This window comes from Crinia signifera, chromosome 11 (genome assembly GCF_055691185.1).
Source record: "Crinia signifera chromosome 11, ASM5569118v1, whole genome shotgun sequence".
Lineage (NCBI taxonomy): Eukaryota > Metazoa > Chordata > Amphibia > Anura > Myobatrachidae > Crinia > Crinia signifera.
In genome coordinates, this window is record NC_139227.1 from 124,202,292 (window position 1) to 124,219,463 (window position 17,172).

At 53.3% G+C, this 17,172-nt stretch overlaps 1 long non-coding RNA gene across 2 annotated transcripts in view; it reads right to left on the reverse strand.

The window, feature by feature from the left end:
- LOC146045674 (uncharacterized) overlaps window positions 1-14,848 on the reverse strand; it is a 29,109-nt gene extending 14,261 nt beyond the window's left edge. For both annotated transcript variants that reach the window (XR_014465553.1, XR_014465554.1), the window contains exons 1-2: window positions 14,659-14,848; window positions 12,001-12,165 (exon numbers count right to left, since the gene is read on the reverse strand). This is a non-coding gene — a long non-coding RNA (uncharacterized LOC146045674). The remainder of the gene's footprint in view (window positions 1-12,000; window positions 12,166-14,658) is intronic.
- Window positions 14,849-17,172: the final 2,324 nt, after the last annotated feature.

The following is a 17,172-nucleotide window of genomic DNA, read 5'->3' on the forward strand; positions in this document are numbered from 1 at the left end:
TAGTTAGCGTAGTCAGTCAGAAGTTGAGTAGTGTTCCCGCTAGCGTAGTAAGCGTCCCTGTCAGAATCAGCGTAGTGTTCTCGCGGCCAGTGTAGTTAGCATAGTCAGTCAGAAGTAGAGTAGTGTTCCCGCTAGCGTAGTAAGCTTCCCTGTCAGAATCAGCGTAGTGTTCGAGCGGCCAGAGTAGTTAGCGTAGTCAGAAGTTGAGTAGTGTTCCCGCTAGCGTAGTAAGCGTCCCTGTCAGAATCAGCGTAGTGTTCGCGCGGCCAAAGTAGTTAGCGTAGTCAGAAGTTGAGTAGTGTTCCCGCTAGCGTAGTAAGCGTCCCTGTCAAAATCAGCGTAGTGTTCTCACGGCCAGCATAGTTAGTATAGTCAGTCAGAAGTTGAGTAGTGTTCCCGCTAGCGTAGTAAGCGTCCCTGTCAGAATCAGCGTAGTGTTCGCGCGGCCAGAGTAGTTAGCGTAGTCAGAAGTTGAGTAGTGTTCCCGCTAGCGTAGTAAGCGTCCCTGTCAGAATCAGCGTAGTGTTCTCGCGGCCAGCGTAGTTAGCGTAGTCAGTCAGAAGTTGAGTAGTGTTCCCGCTAGCGTAGTAAGCGTCCCAGTCAGAATCAGCGTAGTGTTCGCGCGGCCAGAGTAGTCAGCCTAGTCAGTCAGAAGTAGCGCTAGCGTAGTAAGCGTCCCTGTCAGAATCAGCGTAGTGTTCTCGCGGCCAGCTTAGTTAGTATAGTCAGTCAGAAGTTGAGTAGTGTTCCCGCTAGCGTAGTAAGCGTCCCTCTCAGAATCAGCGTAGTGTTCGCGCGGCCAGAGTAGTTAGCGTAGTCAGAAGTTGAGTAGTGTTCCCGCTAGCGTAGTAAGCGTCCCTGTCAGAATCAGCGTAGTGTTCTCGCGGCCAGCGTAGTTAGCGTAGTCAGTCAGAAGTTGAGTAGTGTTCCCGCTAGCGTAGTAAGCGTCCCTGTCAGAATCAGCGTAGTGTTCTCGCGGCCAGTGTAGTTAGCATAGTCAGTCAGAAGTAGAGTAGTGTTCCTGCTAGCGTAGTAAGCTTCCCTGTCAGAATCAGCGTAGTGTTCGCGCGGCCAGAGTAGTTAGCGTAGTCAGAAGTTGAGTAGTGTTCCCGCTAGCGTAGTAAGCGTCCCTGTCAGAATCAGCGTAGTGTTCGCGCGGCCAAAGTAGTTAGCGTAGTCAGAAGTTGAGTAGTGTTCCCGCTAGCGTAGTAAGCGTCCCTGTCAGAATCAGCGTAGTGTTCTCACGGCCAGCATAGTTAGTATAGTCAGTCAGAAGTTGAGTAGTGTTCCCGCTAGCGTAGTAAGCGTCCCTGTCAGAATCAGCGTAGTGTTCGCGCGGCCAGAGTAGTTAGCGTAGTCAGAAGTTGAGTAGTGTTCCCGCTAGCGTAGTAAGCGTCCCTGTCAGAATCAGCGTAGTGTTCTCGCGGCCAGCGTAGTTAGCGTAGTCAGTCAGAAGTTGAGTAGTGTTCCCGCTAGCGTAGTAAGCGTCCCAGTCAGAATCAGCGTAGTGTTCGCGCGGCCAGAGTAGTCAGCCTAGTCAGTCAGAAGTAGCGCTAGCGTAGTAAGCGTCCCTGTCAGAATCAGCGTAGTGTTCTCGCGGCCAGCTTAGTTAGTATAGTCAGTCAGAAGTTGAGTAGTGTTCCCGCTAGCGTAGTAAGCGTCCCTCTCAGAATCAGCGTAGTGTTCGCGTGGCCAGAGTAGTTAGCGTAGTCAGAAGTTGAGTAGTGTTCCCGCTAGCGTAGTAAGCGTCCCTGTCAGAATCAGCATAGTGTTCTCGCGGCCAGCGTAGTTAGCGTAGTCAGTCAGAAGTTGAGTAGTGTTCCCGCTAGCGTAGTAAGCGTCCCAGTCAGAATCAGCGTAGTGTTCGCGCGGCCAGAGTAGTCAGCCTAGTCAGTCAGAAGTAGCGCTAGCGTAGTAAGCGTCCCTGTCAGAATCAGCGTAGTGTTCTCGCGGCCAGCGTAGTTAGTGTAGTCAGTCAGAAGTAGAGTAGTGTTCCTGCTAGCGTAGTAAGCGTCCCTGTCAGAATCAGCGTAGTGTTCTAGCGGCCAGCGTAGTTAGCATAGTCAGTCAGAAGTTGCGTAGTGTTCCCGCTAGCGTAGTAAGCGTCCCTGTCAGAATCAGCGTAGTGTTCTCGCGGCCAGCGTAGTTAGCATAGTCAGTCAGAAGTAGAGTAGTGTTCCCGCTAGCGTAGTAAGCGTCCCTGTCAGAATCAGCGTAGTGTTCGCGCGGCCAGAGTAGTTAGCATAGTCAGAAGTTGAGTAGTGTTCCCGCTAGCGTAGTAAGCGTCCTTGTCAGAATCAGCGTAGTGTTCTCGCGGCCAGAGTAGTCAGTCAGAAGTTGAGTAGTGTTCCCGCTAGTGTAGTAAGCGTCCCTGTCAGAATCAGCGTAGTGTTCTCGTGGCCAGAGTAGTTAGCGTAGTCAGTCAGAAGTAGAGTAGTGTTCCCGCTAGCGTTGTAAGCGTCCCTGTCAGAATCAGCGTAGTGTTCTCGCGGCCAGCGTAGTCAGTCAGAAGTTGAGTAGTGTTCTCGCTAGCGTAGTAAGCGTCCCTGTCAGAATCAGCGTAGTGTTCGCACGGCCAGAGTAGTTAGCGTAGTCAGTCAGAAGTAGAGTAGTGTTCCCGCTAGCGTAGTAAGCGTCCCTGTCAGAATCAGCGTAGTGTTCTCACGGCCAGAGTAGTTAGCGTAGTCAGTCAGAAGTAAAGTAGTGTTCCCGCTAGCGTAGTAAGCTTCCATGTCAGAATCAGCGTAGTGTTCGCGCGGCCAGAGTAGTTAGCATAGTCAGAAGTTGAGTAGTGTTCCCGCTAGCGTAGTAAGCGTCCCTGTCAGAATCAGCGTAGTGTTCTCGTGGCCAGCATAGTTAGCGTAGTCAGTCAGAAGTTGAGTAGTGTTCCCGCTAGCGTAGTAAGCGTCCCAGTCAGAATTAGCGTAGTGTTCGCGCGGCCAGAGTAGTCAGCCTAGTCAGTCAGAAGTAGCGCTAGCGTAGTTAGCGTCCCTGTCAGAATCAGCGTAGTGTTCTCGCGGCCAGCGTAGTTAGTGTAGTCAGTCAGAAGTAGAGTAGTGTTTCTGCTAGCGTAGTAAGCATCCCTGTCAGAATCAGCGTAGTGTTCTAGCGGCCAGCGTAGTTAGCATAGTCAGTCAGAAGTTGCGTAGTGTTCCCGCTAGCGTAGTAAGCGTCCCTGTCAGAATCAGCGTAGTGTTCTCGCGGTCAGCGTAGTTAGCATAGTCAGTCAGAAGTAGAGTAGTGTTCCCGCTAGCGTAGTAAGCGTCCCTGTCAGAATCAGCGTACTGTTCTCGCGGCCAGCGTAGTTAGCATAGTCAGTCAGAAGTAGAGCAGTGTTCCCGCTAGCGTAGTAAGCGTCACTGTCAGAATCAGCGTAGTGTTCTCGCGGCCAGCGTAGTTAGCGTAGTCAGTCGGAAGTTGAGTAGTGTTCCCGCTAGCGTAGTAAGCGTCCCTGTCAGAATCAGCGTAGTGTTCTCGCGGCCAGTGTAGTTAGCATAGTCAGTCAGAAGTAGAGTAGTGTTCCCGCTAGCGTAGTAAGCTTCCCTGTCAGAATCAGCGTAGTGTTCGCGCGGCCAGAGTAGTTAGCGTAGTCAGAAGTTGAGTAGTGTTCCCGCTAGCGTAGTAAGCGTCCCTGTCAGAATCAGCGTAGTGTTCTCGCGGCCAGCGTAGTTAGCGTAGTCAGTCAGAAGTTGAGTAGTGTTCCCGCTAGCGTAGTAAGCGTCCCTGTCAGAATCAGCGTAGTGTTCTCGCGGCCAGTGTAGTTAGCATAGTCAGTCAGAAGTAGAGTAGTGTTCCCGCTAGCGTAGTAAGCTTCCCTGTCAGAATCAGCGTAGTGTTCGCGCGGCCAGAGTAGTTAGCGTAGTCAGAAGTTGAGTAGTGTTTCCGCTAGCGTAGTAAGCGTCCCTGTCAGAATCAGCGTAGTGTTCGCGCGGCCAGAGTAGTTAGCGTAGTCAGAAGTTGAGTAGTGTTCCCGCTAGCGTAGTAAGCGTCCCTGTCAGAATCAGCGTAGTGTTCTCGCGGCCAGCATAGTTAGTATAGTCAGTCAGAAGTTGAGTAGTGTTCCCGCTAGCGTAGTAAACGTCCCTGTCAGAATCAGCGTAGTGTTCGCGTGGCCAGAGTAGTTAGCGTAGTCAGAAGTTGAGTAGTGTTCCCGCTAGCGTAGTAAGCGTCCCTGTCAGAATCAGCGTAGTGTTCTTGCGGCCAGCGTAGTTAGCGTAGTCAGTCAGAAGTTGAGTAGTGTTCCCGCTAGCGTAGTAGGCGTCCCAGTCAGAATCAGCGTAGTGTTCGCGCGGCCAGAGTAGTCAGCCTAGTCAGTCAGAAGTAGCGCTAGCGTAGTAAGCGTCCCTGTCAGAATCAGCGTAGTGTTCTCGCGGCCAGCGTAGTTAGTGTAGTCAGTCAGAAGTAGAGTAGTGTTCCTGCTAGCGTAGTAAGCGTCCCTGTCAGAATCAGCGTAGTGTTCTAGCGGCCAGCGTAGTTAGCATAGTCAGTCAGAAGTTGCGTAGTGTTCCCGCTAGCGTAGTAAGCGTCCCTGTCAGAATCAGCGTAGTGTTCTCGCGGCCAGCGTAGTTAGCATAGTCAGTCAGAAGTAGAGTAGTGTTCCCGCTAGCGTAGTAAGCGTCCCTGTCAGAATCAGCGTAGTGTTCGCGCGGCCAGAGTAGTTAGCATAGTCAGAAGTTGAGTAGTGTTCCCGCTAGCGTAGTAAGCGTCCCTGTCAGAATCAGCGTAGTGTTCTCGCGGTCAGCGTAGTTAGCATAGTCAGTCAGAAGTAGAGTAGTGTTCCCGCTAGCGTAGTAAGCGTCCCTGTCAGAATCAGCGTAGTGTTCTAGCGGCCAGCGTAGTTAGCATAGTCAGTCAGAAGTAGAGCAGTGTTCCCGCTAGCGTAGTAAGCGTCCCTGTCAGAATCAGCGTAGTGTTCTCGCGGCCAGCGTAGTTAGCGTAGTCAGTCAGAAGTTGAGTAGTGTTCCCGCTAGCGTAGTAAGCGTCCCTGTCAGAATCAGCGTAGTGTTCTCGCGGCCAGCGTAGTTAGAGTAGTCAGGCAGAAGTAGAGTAGTGTTCCCGCTAGCGTAGTAAGCTACCCTGTCAGAATCAGCGTAGTGTTCGCGCGGCCAGAGTAGTTAGCGTAGTCAGAAGTTGAGTAGTGTTCCTGGTAGCGTAGTAAGCGTCCCTGTCAGAATCAGCGTAGTGTTCGCGCGGCCAAAGTAGTTAGCGTAGTCAGAAGTTGAGTAGTGTTCCCGCTAGCGTAGTAAGCGTCCCTGTCAGAATCAGCGTAGTGTTCTCACGGCCAGCATAGTTAGTATAGTCAGTAAGAAGTTGAGTAGTGTTCCCGCTAGCGTAGTAAGCGTCCCTGTCAGAATCAGCGTAGTGTTCGCGCGGCCAGAGTAGTTAGCGTAGTCAGAAGTTGAGTAGTGTTCCCCCTAGCGTAGTAAGCGTCCCTGTCAGAATCAGCGTAGTGTTCTCGCGGCCAGCGTAGTTAGCGTAGTCAGTCAGAAGTTGAGTAGTGTTCCCGCTAGCATAGTAAGCGTCCCAGTCAGAATCAGCGTAGTGTTCGCGCGGCCAGAGTAGTCAGCCTAGTCAGTCAGAAGTAGCGCTAGCGTAGTAAGCGTCCCTGTCAGAATCAGCGTAGTGTTCTCGCGGCCAGCGTAGTTAGTATAGTCAGTCAGAAGTTGAGTAGTGTTCCCGCTAGCGTAGTAAGCGTCCCTGTCAGAATCAGCGTAGTGTTCGCGCGGCCAGAGTAGTTAGCGTAGTCAGAAGTTGAGTAGTGTTCCCGCTAGCGTAGTAAGCGTCCCTGTCAGAATCAGCGTAGTGTTCTCGCGGCCAGCGTAGTTAGCGTAGTCAGTCAGAAGTTGAGTAGTGTTCCCGCTAGCGTAGTAAGCGTCCCAGTCAGAATCAGCGTAGTGTTCGTGCGGCCAGAGTAGTCAGCCTAGTCAGTCAGAAGTAGCGCTAGCGTAGTAAGCGTCCCTGTCAGAATCAGCGTAGTGTTCTCGCGGCCAGCGTAGTTAGTGTAGTCAGTCAGAAGTAGAGTAGTGTTCCTGCTAGCGTAGTAAGCGTCCCTGTCAGAATCAGCGTAGTGTTCTAGCGGCCAGCGTAGTTAGCATAGTCAGTCAGAAGTTGCGTAGTGTTCCCGCTAGCGTAGTAAGCGTCCCTGTCAGAATCAGCGTAGTGTTCTCGCGGCCAGCGTAGTTAGCATAGTCAGTCAGAAGTAGAGTAGTGTTCCCGCTAGCGTAGTAAGCGTCCCTGTCAGAATCAGCGTAGTGTTCGCGCGGCCAGAGTAGTTAGCATAGTCAGAAGTTGAGTAGTGTTCCCGCTAGCATAGTAAGCGTCCTTGTCAGAATCAGCGTAGTGTTCTCGCGGCCAGCGTAGTCAGTCAGAAGTTGAGTAGTGTTCCCGCTAGTGTAGTAAGCGTCCCTGTCAGAATCAGCGTAGTGTTCTCGCGGCCAGAGTAGTTAGCGTAGTCAGTCAGAAGTAGAGTAGTGTTCCCGCTAGCGTTGTAAGCGTCCCTGTCAGGATCAGCGTAGTGTTCTCGCGACCAGCGTAGTCAGTCAGAAGTTGAGTAGTGTTCCCGCTAGCGTAGTAAGCGTCCCTGTCAGAATCAGCGTAGTGTTCGCACGGCCAGAGTAGTTAGCGTAGTCAGTCAGAAGTAGAGTAGTGTTCCCGCTAGCGTAGCAAGCGTCCCTGTCAGAATCAGCGTAGTGTTCTCACGGCCAGAGTAGTTAGCGTAGTCAGTCAGAAGTAAAGTAGTGTTCCCGCTAGCGTAGTAAGCTTCCATGTCAGAATCAGCGTAGTGTTCGCGTGGCCAGAGTAGTTAGCGTAGTCAGAAGTTGAGTAGTGTTCCCGCTAGCGTAGTAAGCGTCCCAGTCAGAATCAGCGTAGTGTTCGCGCGGCCAGAGTAGTCAGCCTAGTCAGTCAGAAGTAGCGCTAGCGTAGTAAGCGTCCCTGTCAGAATCAGCGTAGTGTTCTCGCGGCCAGCGTAGTTAGTGTAGTCAGTCAGAAGTAGAGTAGTGTTCCTGCTAGCGTAGTAAGCGTCCCTGTCAGAATCAGCGTAGTGTTCGCGCGGCCAGAGTAGTTAGCGTAGTCAGAAGTTGAGTAGTGTTCCCGCTAGCGTAGTAAGCGTCCCTGTCAGAATCAGCGTAGTGTTCTTGCGGCCAGCGTAGTTAGCGTAGTCAGTCAGAAGTTGAGTAGTGTTCCCGCTAGCGTAGTAGGCGTCCCAGTCAGAATCAGCGTAGTGTTCGCGCGGCCAGAGTAGTCAGCCTAGTCAGTCAGAAGTAGCGCTAACGTAGGAAGCGTCCCTGTCAGAATCAGCGTAGTGTTCTCGCGGCCAGCGTAGTTAGTGTAGTCAGTCAGAAGTAGAGTAGTGTTCCTGCTAGCGTAGTAAGCGTCCCTGTCAGAATCAGCGTAGTGTTCTAGCGGCCAGCGTAGTTAGCATAGTCAGTCAGAAGTTGCGTAGTGTTCCCGCTAGCGTAGTAAGCGTCCCTGTCAGAATCAGCGTAGTGTTCTCGAGGCCAGCGTAGTTAGCATAGTCAGTCAGAAGTAGAGTAGTGTTCCCGCTAGCGTAGTAAGCGTCCCTGTCAGAATCAGCGTAGTGTTCGCGCGGCCAGAGTAGTTAGCATAGTCAGAAGTTGAGTAGTGTTCCCGCTAGCGTAGTAAGCGTCCCTGTCAGAATCAGCGTAGTGTTCTCGTGGTCAGCGTAGTTAGCATAGTCAGTCAGAAGTAGAGTAGTGTTCCCGCTAGCGTAGTAAGCGTCCCTGTCAGAATCAGCGTAGTGTTCTCGCGGCCAGCGTAGTTAGCATAGTCAGTCAGAAGTAGAGCAGTGTTCCCGCTAGCGTAGTAAGCGTCCCTGTCAGAATCAGCGTAGTGTTCTCGCGGCCAGCGTAGTTAGCGTAGTAAGTCAGAAGTTGAGTAGTGTTCCCGCTAGCGTAGTAAGCGTCCCTGTCAGAATCAGCGTAGTGTTCTCGTGGTCAGCGTAGTTAGCATAGTCAGTCAGAAGTAGAGTAGTGTTCCCGCTAGCGTAGTAAGCGTCCCTGTCAGAATCAGCGTAGTGTTCTCGCGGCCAGCGTAGTTAGCACAGTCAGTCAGAAGTAGAGCAGTGTTCCCGCTAGCGTAGTAAGCGTCCCTGTCAGAATCAGCGTAGTGTTCTCGCGGCCAGCGTAGTTAGCGTAGTAAGTCAGAAGTTGAGTAGTGTTCCCGCTAGCGTAGTAAGCGTCCCTGTCAGAATCAGCGTAGTGTTCTCGCGGCCAGTGTAGTTAGCATAGTCAATCAGAAGTAGAGTAGTGTTCCCGCTAGCGTAGTAAGCTTCCCTGTCAGAATCAGCGTAGTGTTCGCGCGGCCAGAGTAGTTAGCGTAGTCAGAAGTTGAGTAGTGTTCCCGCTAGCGTAGTAAGCGTCCCTGTCAGAATCAGCGTAGTGTTCGCGCGGCCAAAGTAGTTAGCGTAGTCAGAAGTTGAGTAGTGTTCCCGCTAGCGTAGTAAGCGTCCCTGTCAGAATCAGCGTAGTGTTCTCACGGCCAGCATAGTTAGTATAGTCAGTAAGAAGTTGAGTAGTGTTCCCGCTAGCGTAGTAAGCGTCCCTGTCAGAATCAGCGTAGTGTTCGCGCGGCCAGAGTAGTTAGCGTAGTCAGAAGTTGAGTAGTGTTCCCCCTAGCGTAGTAAGCGTCCCTGTCAGAATCAGCGTAGTGTTCTCGCGGCCAGCGTAGTCAGTCAGAAGTTGAGTAGTGTTCCCGCTAGCGTAGTAAGCGTCCCAGTCAGAATCAGCGTAGTGTTCGCGCGGCCAGAGTAGTCAGCCTAGTCAGTCAGAAGTAGCGCTAGCGTAGTAAGCGTCCCTGTCAGAATCAGAGTAGTGTTCTCGCGGCCAGCGTAGTTAGTATAGTCAGTCAGAAGTTGAGTAGTGTTCCCGCTAGCGTAGTAAGCGTCCCTGTCAGAATCAGCGTAGTGTTCGCGCGGCCAGAGTAGTTAGCGTAGTCAGAAGTTGAGTAGTGTTCCCGCTAGCGTAGTAAGCGTCCCTGTCAGAATCAGCGTAGTGTTCTCGCGGCCAGCGTAGTCAGTCAGAAGTTGAGTAGTGTTCCCGCTAGCGTAGTAAGCGTCCCAGTCAGAATCAGCGTAGTGTTCGTGCGGCCAGAGTAGTCAGCCTAGTCAGTCAGAAGTAGCGCTAGCGTAGTAAGCGTCCCTGTCAGAATCAGCGTAGTGTTCTCGCGGCCAGCGTAGTTAGTGTAGTCAGTTAGAAGTAGAGTAGTGTTCCTGCTAGCGTAGTAAGCGTCCCTGTCAGAATCAGCGTAGTGTTCTAGCGGCCAGCGTAGTTAGCATAGTCAGTCAGAAGTTGCGTAGTGTTCCCGCTAGCGTAGTAAGCGTCCCTGTCAGAATCAGCGTAGTGTTCTCGCGGCCAGCGTAGTTAGCATAGTCAGTCAGAAGTAGAGTAGTGGTACCGCTAGCGTAGTAAGCGTCCCTGTCAGAATCAGCGTAGTGTTCGCGCGGCCAGAGTAGTTAGCATAGTCAGAAGTTGAGTAGTGTTCCCGCTAGCGTAGTAAGCGTCCTTGTCAGAATCAGCGTAGTGTTCTCGCGGCCAGCGTAGTCAGTCAGAAGTTGAGTAGTGTTCCCGCTAGTGTAGTAAGCGTCCCTGTCAGAATCAGCGTAGTGTTCTCGCGGCCAGAGTAGTTAGCGTAGTCAGTCAGAAGTAGAGTAGTGTTCCCGCTAGCGTTGTAAGCGTCCCTGTCAGAATCAGCGTAGTGTTCTCGCGGCCAGCGTAGTCAGTCAGAAGTTGAGTAGTGTTCCCGCTAGCGTAGTAAGCGTCCCTGTCAGAATCAGCGTAGTGTTCGCACGGCCAGAGTAGTTAGCGTAGTCAGTCAGAAGTAGAGTAGTGTTCCCGCTAGCGTAGTAAGCGTCCCTGTCAGAATCAGCGTAGTGTTCTCACGGCCAGAGTAGTTAGCGTAGTCAGTCAGAAGTAAAGTAGTGTTCCCGCTAGGGTAGTAAGCTTCCATGTCAGAATCAGCGTAGTGTTCGCGCGGCCAGAGTAGTTAGCGTAGTCAGAAGTTGAGTAGTGTTCCCGCTAGCGTAGTAAGCGTCCCTGTCAGAATCAGCGTAGTGTTCTCGTGGCCAGCATAGTTAGCGTAGTCAGTCAGAAGTTGAGTAGTGTTCCCGCTAGCGTAGTAAGCGTCCCAGTCAGAATCAGCGTAGTGTTCGCGCGGCCAGAGTAGTCAGCCTAGTCAGTCAGAAGTAGCGCTAGCGTAGTAAGCGTCCCTGTCAGAATCAGCGTAGTGTTCTCGCGGCCAGCGTAGTTAGTGTAGTCAGTCAGAAGTAGAGTAGTGTTCCTGCTAGCGTAGTAAGCGTCCCTGTCAGAATCAGCGTAGTGTTCTAGCGGCCAGCATAGTTAGCATAGTCAGTCAGAAGTTGCGTAGTGTTCCCGCTAGCGTAGTAAGCGTCCCTGTCAGAATCAGCGTAGTGTTCTCGCGGCCAGCGTAGTTAGCATAGTCAGTCAGAAGTAGAGTAGTGTTCCCGCTAGCGTAGTAAGCGTCCCTGTCAGAATCAGCGTAGTGTTCTCGCGGCCAGCGTAGTTAGCATAGTCAGTCAGAAGTAGAGCAGTGTTCCCGCTAGCGTAGTAAGCGTCCCTGTCAGAATCAGCGTAGTGTTCTCGCGGCCAGCGTAGTTAGCGTAGTCAGTCAGAAGTTGAGTAGTGTTCCTGCTAGCGTAGTAAGCGTCCCTGTCAGAATCAGCGTAGTGTTCTCGCGGCCAGCGTAGTTAGCATAGTCAGTCAGAAGTAGCGTAGTGTTCCCGCTAGCGTAGTAAGCGTCCCTGTCAGAATCAGCGTAGTGTTCTCGCGGCCAGCGTAGTTAGCGTAGTCAGTCAGAAGTTGAGTAGTGTTCCCGCTAGCGTAGTAAGCGTCCCTGTCAGAATCAGCGTACTGTTCTAGCGGCCAGCGTAATTAGCCTAGTCAGTCAGAAGTAGCGTAGTGTTCCCGCTAGCTTAGTAAGCGTCCCTGTCAGAATCAGCGTAGTGTTCTCGCGGCCAGCGTAGTTAGCCTAGTCAGCCAGAAGTAGCGTAGTGTTCCCGCTAGCGTAGTAAACGTCCCTGTCAGAATCAGCGTAGTGTTCGCGCGTCCAGCGTAGTTAGCCTAGTCTGTCAGAAGTTGCGTAGTGTTCCCGCTAGCGCAGTAAGCGTCCCTGTCAGAATCAGCGTAGTGTTCGCGCGTCCAGCGTCCTTGTCATATATGTTCCTGAAACACCCCCACTATCCACGCCAGGCCGAAGCGTAGTGAGCACAGCGAGCCCCGCGCCTACCTGTTCATACCCCCACTATCCACGTCGGCGTGGAGTTGATTTCATAAAGTGTGGAGAGCGGACACGGAATACATGTAAAGTAATCCGTGTCCCCTCGCCACGCTTCGGGCTCGGTGGCTCGCTGCGCTCACCACACTTTATAAAACCAACTCCACACCTGACGTGGATAGTGGGGGTATGAACAGGTTGGGGGGACGCGTAACTCGTTCCCTCGTGGAGCTTGCTGAGCTCGCCACGCTTCGTGCTGGCGTGGATAGTGGGGGTTTGAAAAGGAGGCTCTCCCTGAAGCGGACACAGGCAGGGTTGCCATACCCTGCCGCAATAATACTGAGATGCAGGAGCGTCTGAGACTCACCTGCGTCTCAGACAGATGGAGCACCTCTCCGCCGGTGCCTGCATGATCCCTTCTCCCCCCAGCGCAGGGGACCTGGCGGTTACCGCCGCTGTGTGAGAGGCGCTCACTAGGCTTGCCATGGACGCCGGGGACAGAGCCGTGCTGCCGCGGAGTCACTATGCTAAGTACGCTAGGCAGCCGCTGGGCCACACTGACAGCGTAGCTTAGCCTATGCTGAAAACGTAGCGTAGCCGGGTGCCGTGCTATTTTAGTTCTGTTACTGACTCCACCCACTGTGTAGTGGCCGGGTATGTTGATGCCACCCCCACCAGACTGCAACCACGTGGCACCTGGAACCACGTTACTGCTCAGGCTCCTACAACCAGCACATCAATACCGCTTACTGCTGTGTATGTGTTGACTCGCTGCTGACACAGCTTCTAACTGGTGTCAGTTGGTTCCCGACTAGTCACCGATCATTCACCAGGCCTCTGCATCGGTAGCTGGCAGAGGGCAGAGCTTGGAGATGCTGGACTTAAACCTCTTGGTCGCAAGTTGAAGTCAGTGACCTTGAAGGCAAAGATGTTTATTGTTCAAGATGTCACACAAGACGTACCCACTGAAGCTTGCAGAACTACCTTTTATCTTAATATACTGTAACATGCAAAGGTGGAACAGTTCCACCCTGGGACTTTTTAACCAGTACTTGTTTCCTAGCACGGCACCCATCGCATACCGTATATAGTTTTGTGCGATGCGAACTTCCCGTTAAATTATCAGGAGTGCTTGTACAATGAAATATGGCATAGCATCAAATGCCAGCAAATGGCATGTGATGCGATTTTTAATTGTACAAGCACTCCTGACGGGTGCTTACAATGTTAAATGCACCCCCATTGTCAATGCCACCCCCACTATCAATGCCAACCCGTAGCGTGGCAAGCGCAGCGAGCCCGCGAAGGGTGGCGGTACGCGCCCTCTGACCTTTTCATACCCCCAATACCCACATCGGCGTGGAGTTGATTTTAGATAGCCACCAAGCCCGAAGCGTGGCGAGTGGATGCGGAATACGAGCCCGAAGCGTGGTGAGCGGAAGCGGAATACATGTAAAGTAATCCGTGTCCCCTCGCGGGGCTCGCCATGCTTTGGGCTCAGTGGCTCACTGCACTCGCCACACTATCTAAAATCAACTCCACGCCGACGTGGATAGTGGGGGAATGAAAATGTCGGAGGACCCGTACCGCCGCCCCTCGCGGGCTCGCTGCGCTTGCCACGCTTCGGGTTGGCGCTGATAGTGGGGGTGCATTTAACATTGAAAGCACCCATTAGGGTGCTTGTACAATTAAAAATCGAATCGCATGCCGCTATATTGCATGCGATGCGATTGCATAAGATGCACTTTGATCAAAATCGGGGGTGCCATGCTAGGAAACAAGTACCAAAAAAAGACATACAGATGGGGCCGGGCTCATCTTTGCAGGGGATGGCGATGGCGACGCCATCGCCATTCCCTGCTCCCGCGCCATCTGTGTGTCGGAAGGGGACGCGCGCGCACGAGGTGCGCGCGCGTCCCCTTCCGACGGTGCTGCCGTCCCCTTCCGACGGTCGCCCGGTGCCCACACCGGGCGCCCGCACCCCCCCACAGCCTCCTCGGGTCCCCCCAGCCCCCCTCGAGCGGGAGGCGGACAGTATTGCGTCCGCCTCGCCCGCCGGCCGCCCGGATACTGAGACGCACGTGCGTGGGGGACGCACGCGCGTCTCAGTCAGATGGCGCGCCGTGTTGCTGGCGGATCGCCAGCAGCATGCTGCTGGCGATTCGCCAGCAAGCATAAGGCCTGCCCTATCTGTATTGCGTTTCAAAAGAATTTAAAAAAACAACGGAATAAATGTCCTGCGTTCCTTCCATATACGTAATGTTATTCCGGCAACTTGCATCTTTCAAAACCTGTGCAGTTCCTCTTTCCTGGTCTGTATATCAGTGCTGAAATACAGACCACATTGTGCTAAAAGCATCAAAGTAGAGAGTGACACCCCCAGGCAGGGGAGTGGAACTGCACAGGTTTTGAAAGATGCAGGGTGCTAAAATGAACGGTCCCGCAAAAATCAGGACAATTGGGAGGTATGGGTTTAGGCACTAGTCGGGGGATTTAGGATTAGGCTGTTTGGGGGGGGGGGGCTAGGCATGTACTTACGGTTTCGGCTAGAACCACTTCTGTATTTTGACTTTTCCTATTATTTACTGGGTCCACGCATACCCTCCAACATTTGAAGGGCAGAAACCGGTACGCATTAAGAAAGGGGGTGTGGCCATGAAAAAAGTGGGTGTGGTCACGCCCCCTTTCTGAATGTGTACTGTTCACACTGCATCACCTATTACACCCCCACATGGCTCTATGGACCACGGTTACCTGTGCTCCCCGGTTCTCCCATTACCTTAGCCCGTACTGCTGCTCGCAGTCGCACACTTACACTGACGCATGGACATGAATCATGATTCAAATTCCCTTCCGCCCCCTGAGCAATGATTGGCCGTGATGCCTGCATTGTGATTCCCCGCGGTGCATTGAAGGCGGCTACCATTGGCTGCAGAGTTAAGCCTAGCTCCGAACTGCGTCCAGCAGCAGCTCCTCAAGCCAAGCCAAGCCCTCTTCTCCTGGCGCCGTCTTCAATGACACCATCACTCGGCTGTTTGCCTCCGTGCTGCCTCAACTGTGACAGCTGAGGGGGGAACAGCCAATAAAATGGTACATTCGGTACACTTTGATTTAGCCGGTACAGACCGTTAAAAAACCGGTACAGTTGGATGGTATGGTCCACGTATACCTGGAGGGGGAATATAAAAGGGCGGTGAGTAAGGAAGGGCCACCGTGCCCAAAGCATGGTGAACAAAGCAAGTCTGCAAGGGTACAGTCCAGCTGCAATAACAATAATGAACCTACACCTCCATAAATTACAAATAAAATAAAAAAATGCTGTGAGGGCATCTAACAACTTCTGCCCTCACATAACGTCACATCCTGGTCAAAGAATAGAAGTGGATCTAGACACAACCTGGCACTCACAGGCAGGGGCTGTAGTGGAGCACAGGAGCTGCAGATGCCGGTAAGGTGCGCTCCTGCAGCCGCCCGCCGCCTGTCACAGTCACAGTGCACCGACAGCACTGGCAGTCTGCCATAGGGAGGAGCCTCTCCTCCGCGCGCTGCACTGTCACGCCCCTTCCATCAGTGTGTGAGGCAGCACCAATGCCCGTCCTCTCCGGCTTCCTGCTCTAAACAGGAAGTCACATGGTCACACGGGGCGCACCAGAGGAGCCCTCAGCCCAGCAGGGAGCAGCAACTACTGCACCACGTGACCACAGGAGCAGAGACTCGGTCAGCAGAGCAGGGGCTCAGGCAAGTCCCACTGAAGTTGGAGGGTGTGTCATTAATGTCTGCTGGGGGTGGGGGTGTCACAGTAATGTCTGAGGGGGTGTCAGTAATGTCTGCTGGGGGTGGGGGTGTCACAGTAATGTCTGAGGGGGTGTCATTAATGTCTGCTGGGGGTGGGGGTGTCACAGTAATGTCTGAGGGGGGTGTCAGTAATGTCTGCTGGGGGTGGGGGTGTCACTGTCACAGTAATGTCTGCGGGGGTGTCAGTAATGTTTTCTGGGGGAGGTCATTAATGTCTGCTGGGGGTGGGGGTGTCACAGTAATGTCTGAGGGGGTGTCAGTAATGTCTGCTGGGGGTGGGGGTGTCACTGTCACAGTAATGTCTGCGGGGGTGTCAGTAATGTTTTCTGGGGGAGGTCAGTAATGTCTGCTGGGGGTGGGGGTGTCACAGTAATGTCTGAGGGGGTGTCAGTAATGTCTGCGGGGGTGTCAGTAATGTTTTCTGGGGGAGGTCATTAACGTCTGCTGGGGGTGGGGGTGTCACAGTAATGTCTGAGGGGGTGTCAGTAATGTCTGCTGGGGGTGGGGGTGTCACTGTCACAGTAATGTCTGAGGGGGTGTCAGTAATGTCTGCTGGGGGGGGGGTGTCACAGTAATGTCTGAGGGGGTGTCAGTAATGTCTGAGGGGGTGTCAGTAATGTCTGCTGGGGGGGGGGTGTCACAGTAATGTCTGAGGGGGTGTCAGTAATGTCTGCTGGGGGTGGGGGTGTCACAGTAATGTCTGAGGGGGTGTCAGTAATGTCTGCTGGGGGTGGGGGTGTCACAGTAATGTCTGAGGGGGTGTCAGTAATGTCTGCAGGGGTGTCAGTAATGTTTTCTGGGGAGGTCATTAATGTCTGCTGGGGGTGGGGGTGTCACAGTAATGTCTGAGGGGGTGTCAGTAATGTCTGCGGGGGTGTCAGTAATGTTTTCTGGGGGAGGTCATTAACGTCTGCTGGGGGTGGGGGTGTCACAGTAATGTCTGAGGGGGTGTCAGTAATGTCTGCTGGGGGTGGGGGTGTCACTGTCACAGTAATGTCTGAGGGGGTGTCAGTAATGTCTGCTGGGGGGGGGGGGTGTCACAGTAATGTCTGAGGGGGTGTCAGTAATGTCTGCGGGGGTGTCAGTAATGTTTTCTGGGGGAGGTCATTAAATGTCTGCTGGGGGTGGGGGTGTCACAGTAATGTCTGAGGGGGTGTCAGTAATGTCTGCAGGGGTGTCAGTAATGTTTTCTGGGGGAGGTCATTAATGTCTGCTGGGGGTGGGGGTGTCACAGTAATGTCTGAGGGGGTGTCAGTAATGTCTGCTGGGGGTGGGGGTGTCACAGTAATGTCTGAGGGGGTGTCAGTAATGTCTGCTGGGGGTGGGGGTGTCACTGTCACAGTAATGTCTGCGGGGGTGTCAGTAATGTTTTCTGGGGGAGGTCATTATCGTCTGCTGGGGGTGGGGGTGTCACAGTAATGTTTGAGGGGGTGTCAGTAATGTCTGCTGGGGGTGGGGGTGTCACAGTAATGTCTGAGGGGGTGTCAGTAATGTTTTCTGGGGGGAGGTCATTAATGTCTGCTGGGGGGGGGTGTCACAGTAATGTCTGAGGGGGTGTCAGTAATGTCTGCGGGGGTGTCAGTAATGTTTTCTGGGGGAGGTCATTAATGTCTGCTGGGGGTGGGGGTGTCACAGTAATGTCTGAGGGGGTGTCAGTAATGTCTGCTGGGGGTGGGGGTGTCACAGTAATGTCTGAGGGGGTGTCACAGTAATGTCTGAGGGGGTGTCAGTAATGTTTCTGGGGGAGATCATTAACGTCTGCTGGGGGGGTGCAGTAATGTCTGAGGGGGTGTCAGTAATGTTTTCGGGGGGGGGGGGGGGGGGGCAGTAATGTTTTCTGGGGGGGGGGGGGGCAGTAATGTTTTCTGGGGGAGGTCATTAATGTGTCCGGGGGGGGGGCGGTAATGTTTTCTGGGGGAGGTCATTAATGTGTCCTGGGGGGGGGCAGTAATGTTTTCTGGGGGAGGTCATTAATGTGTCCTGGGGGGGGGGGGGGGCAGTAATGTTTTCTGGGGGAGGTCATTAATGTGTCCTGGGGGGGGGGGGGGGGGCAGTAATGTTTTCTGGGGGAGGTCATTAATGTGTCCTGGGGGGGGGGGGGGGCAGTAATGTTTTCTGGGGGAGGTC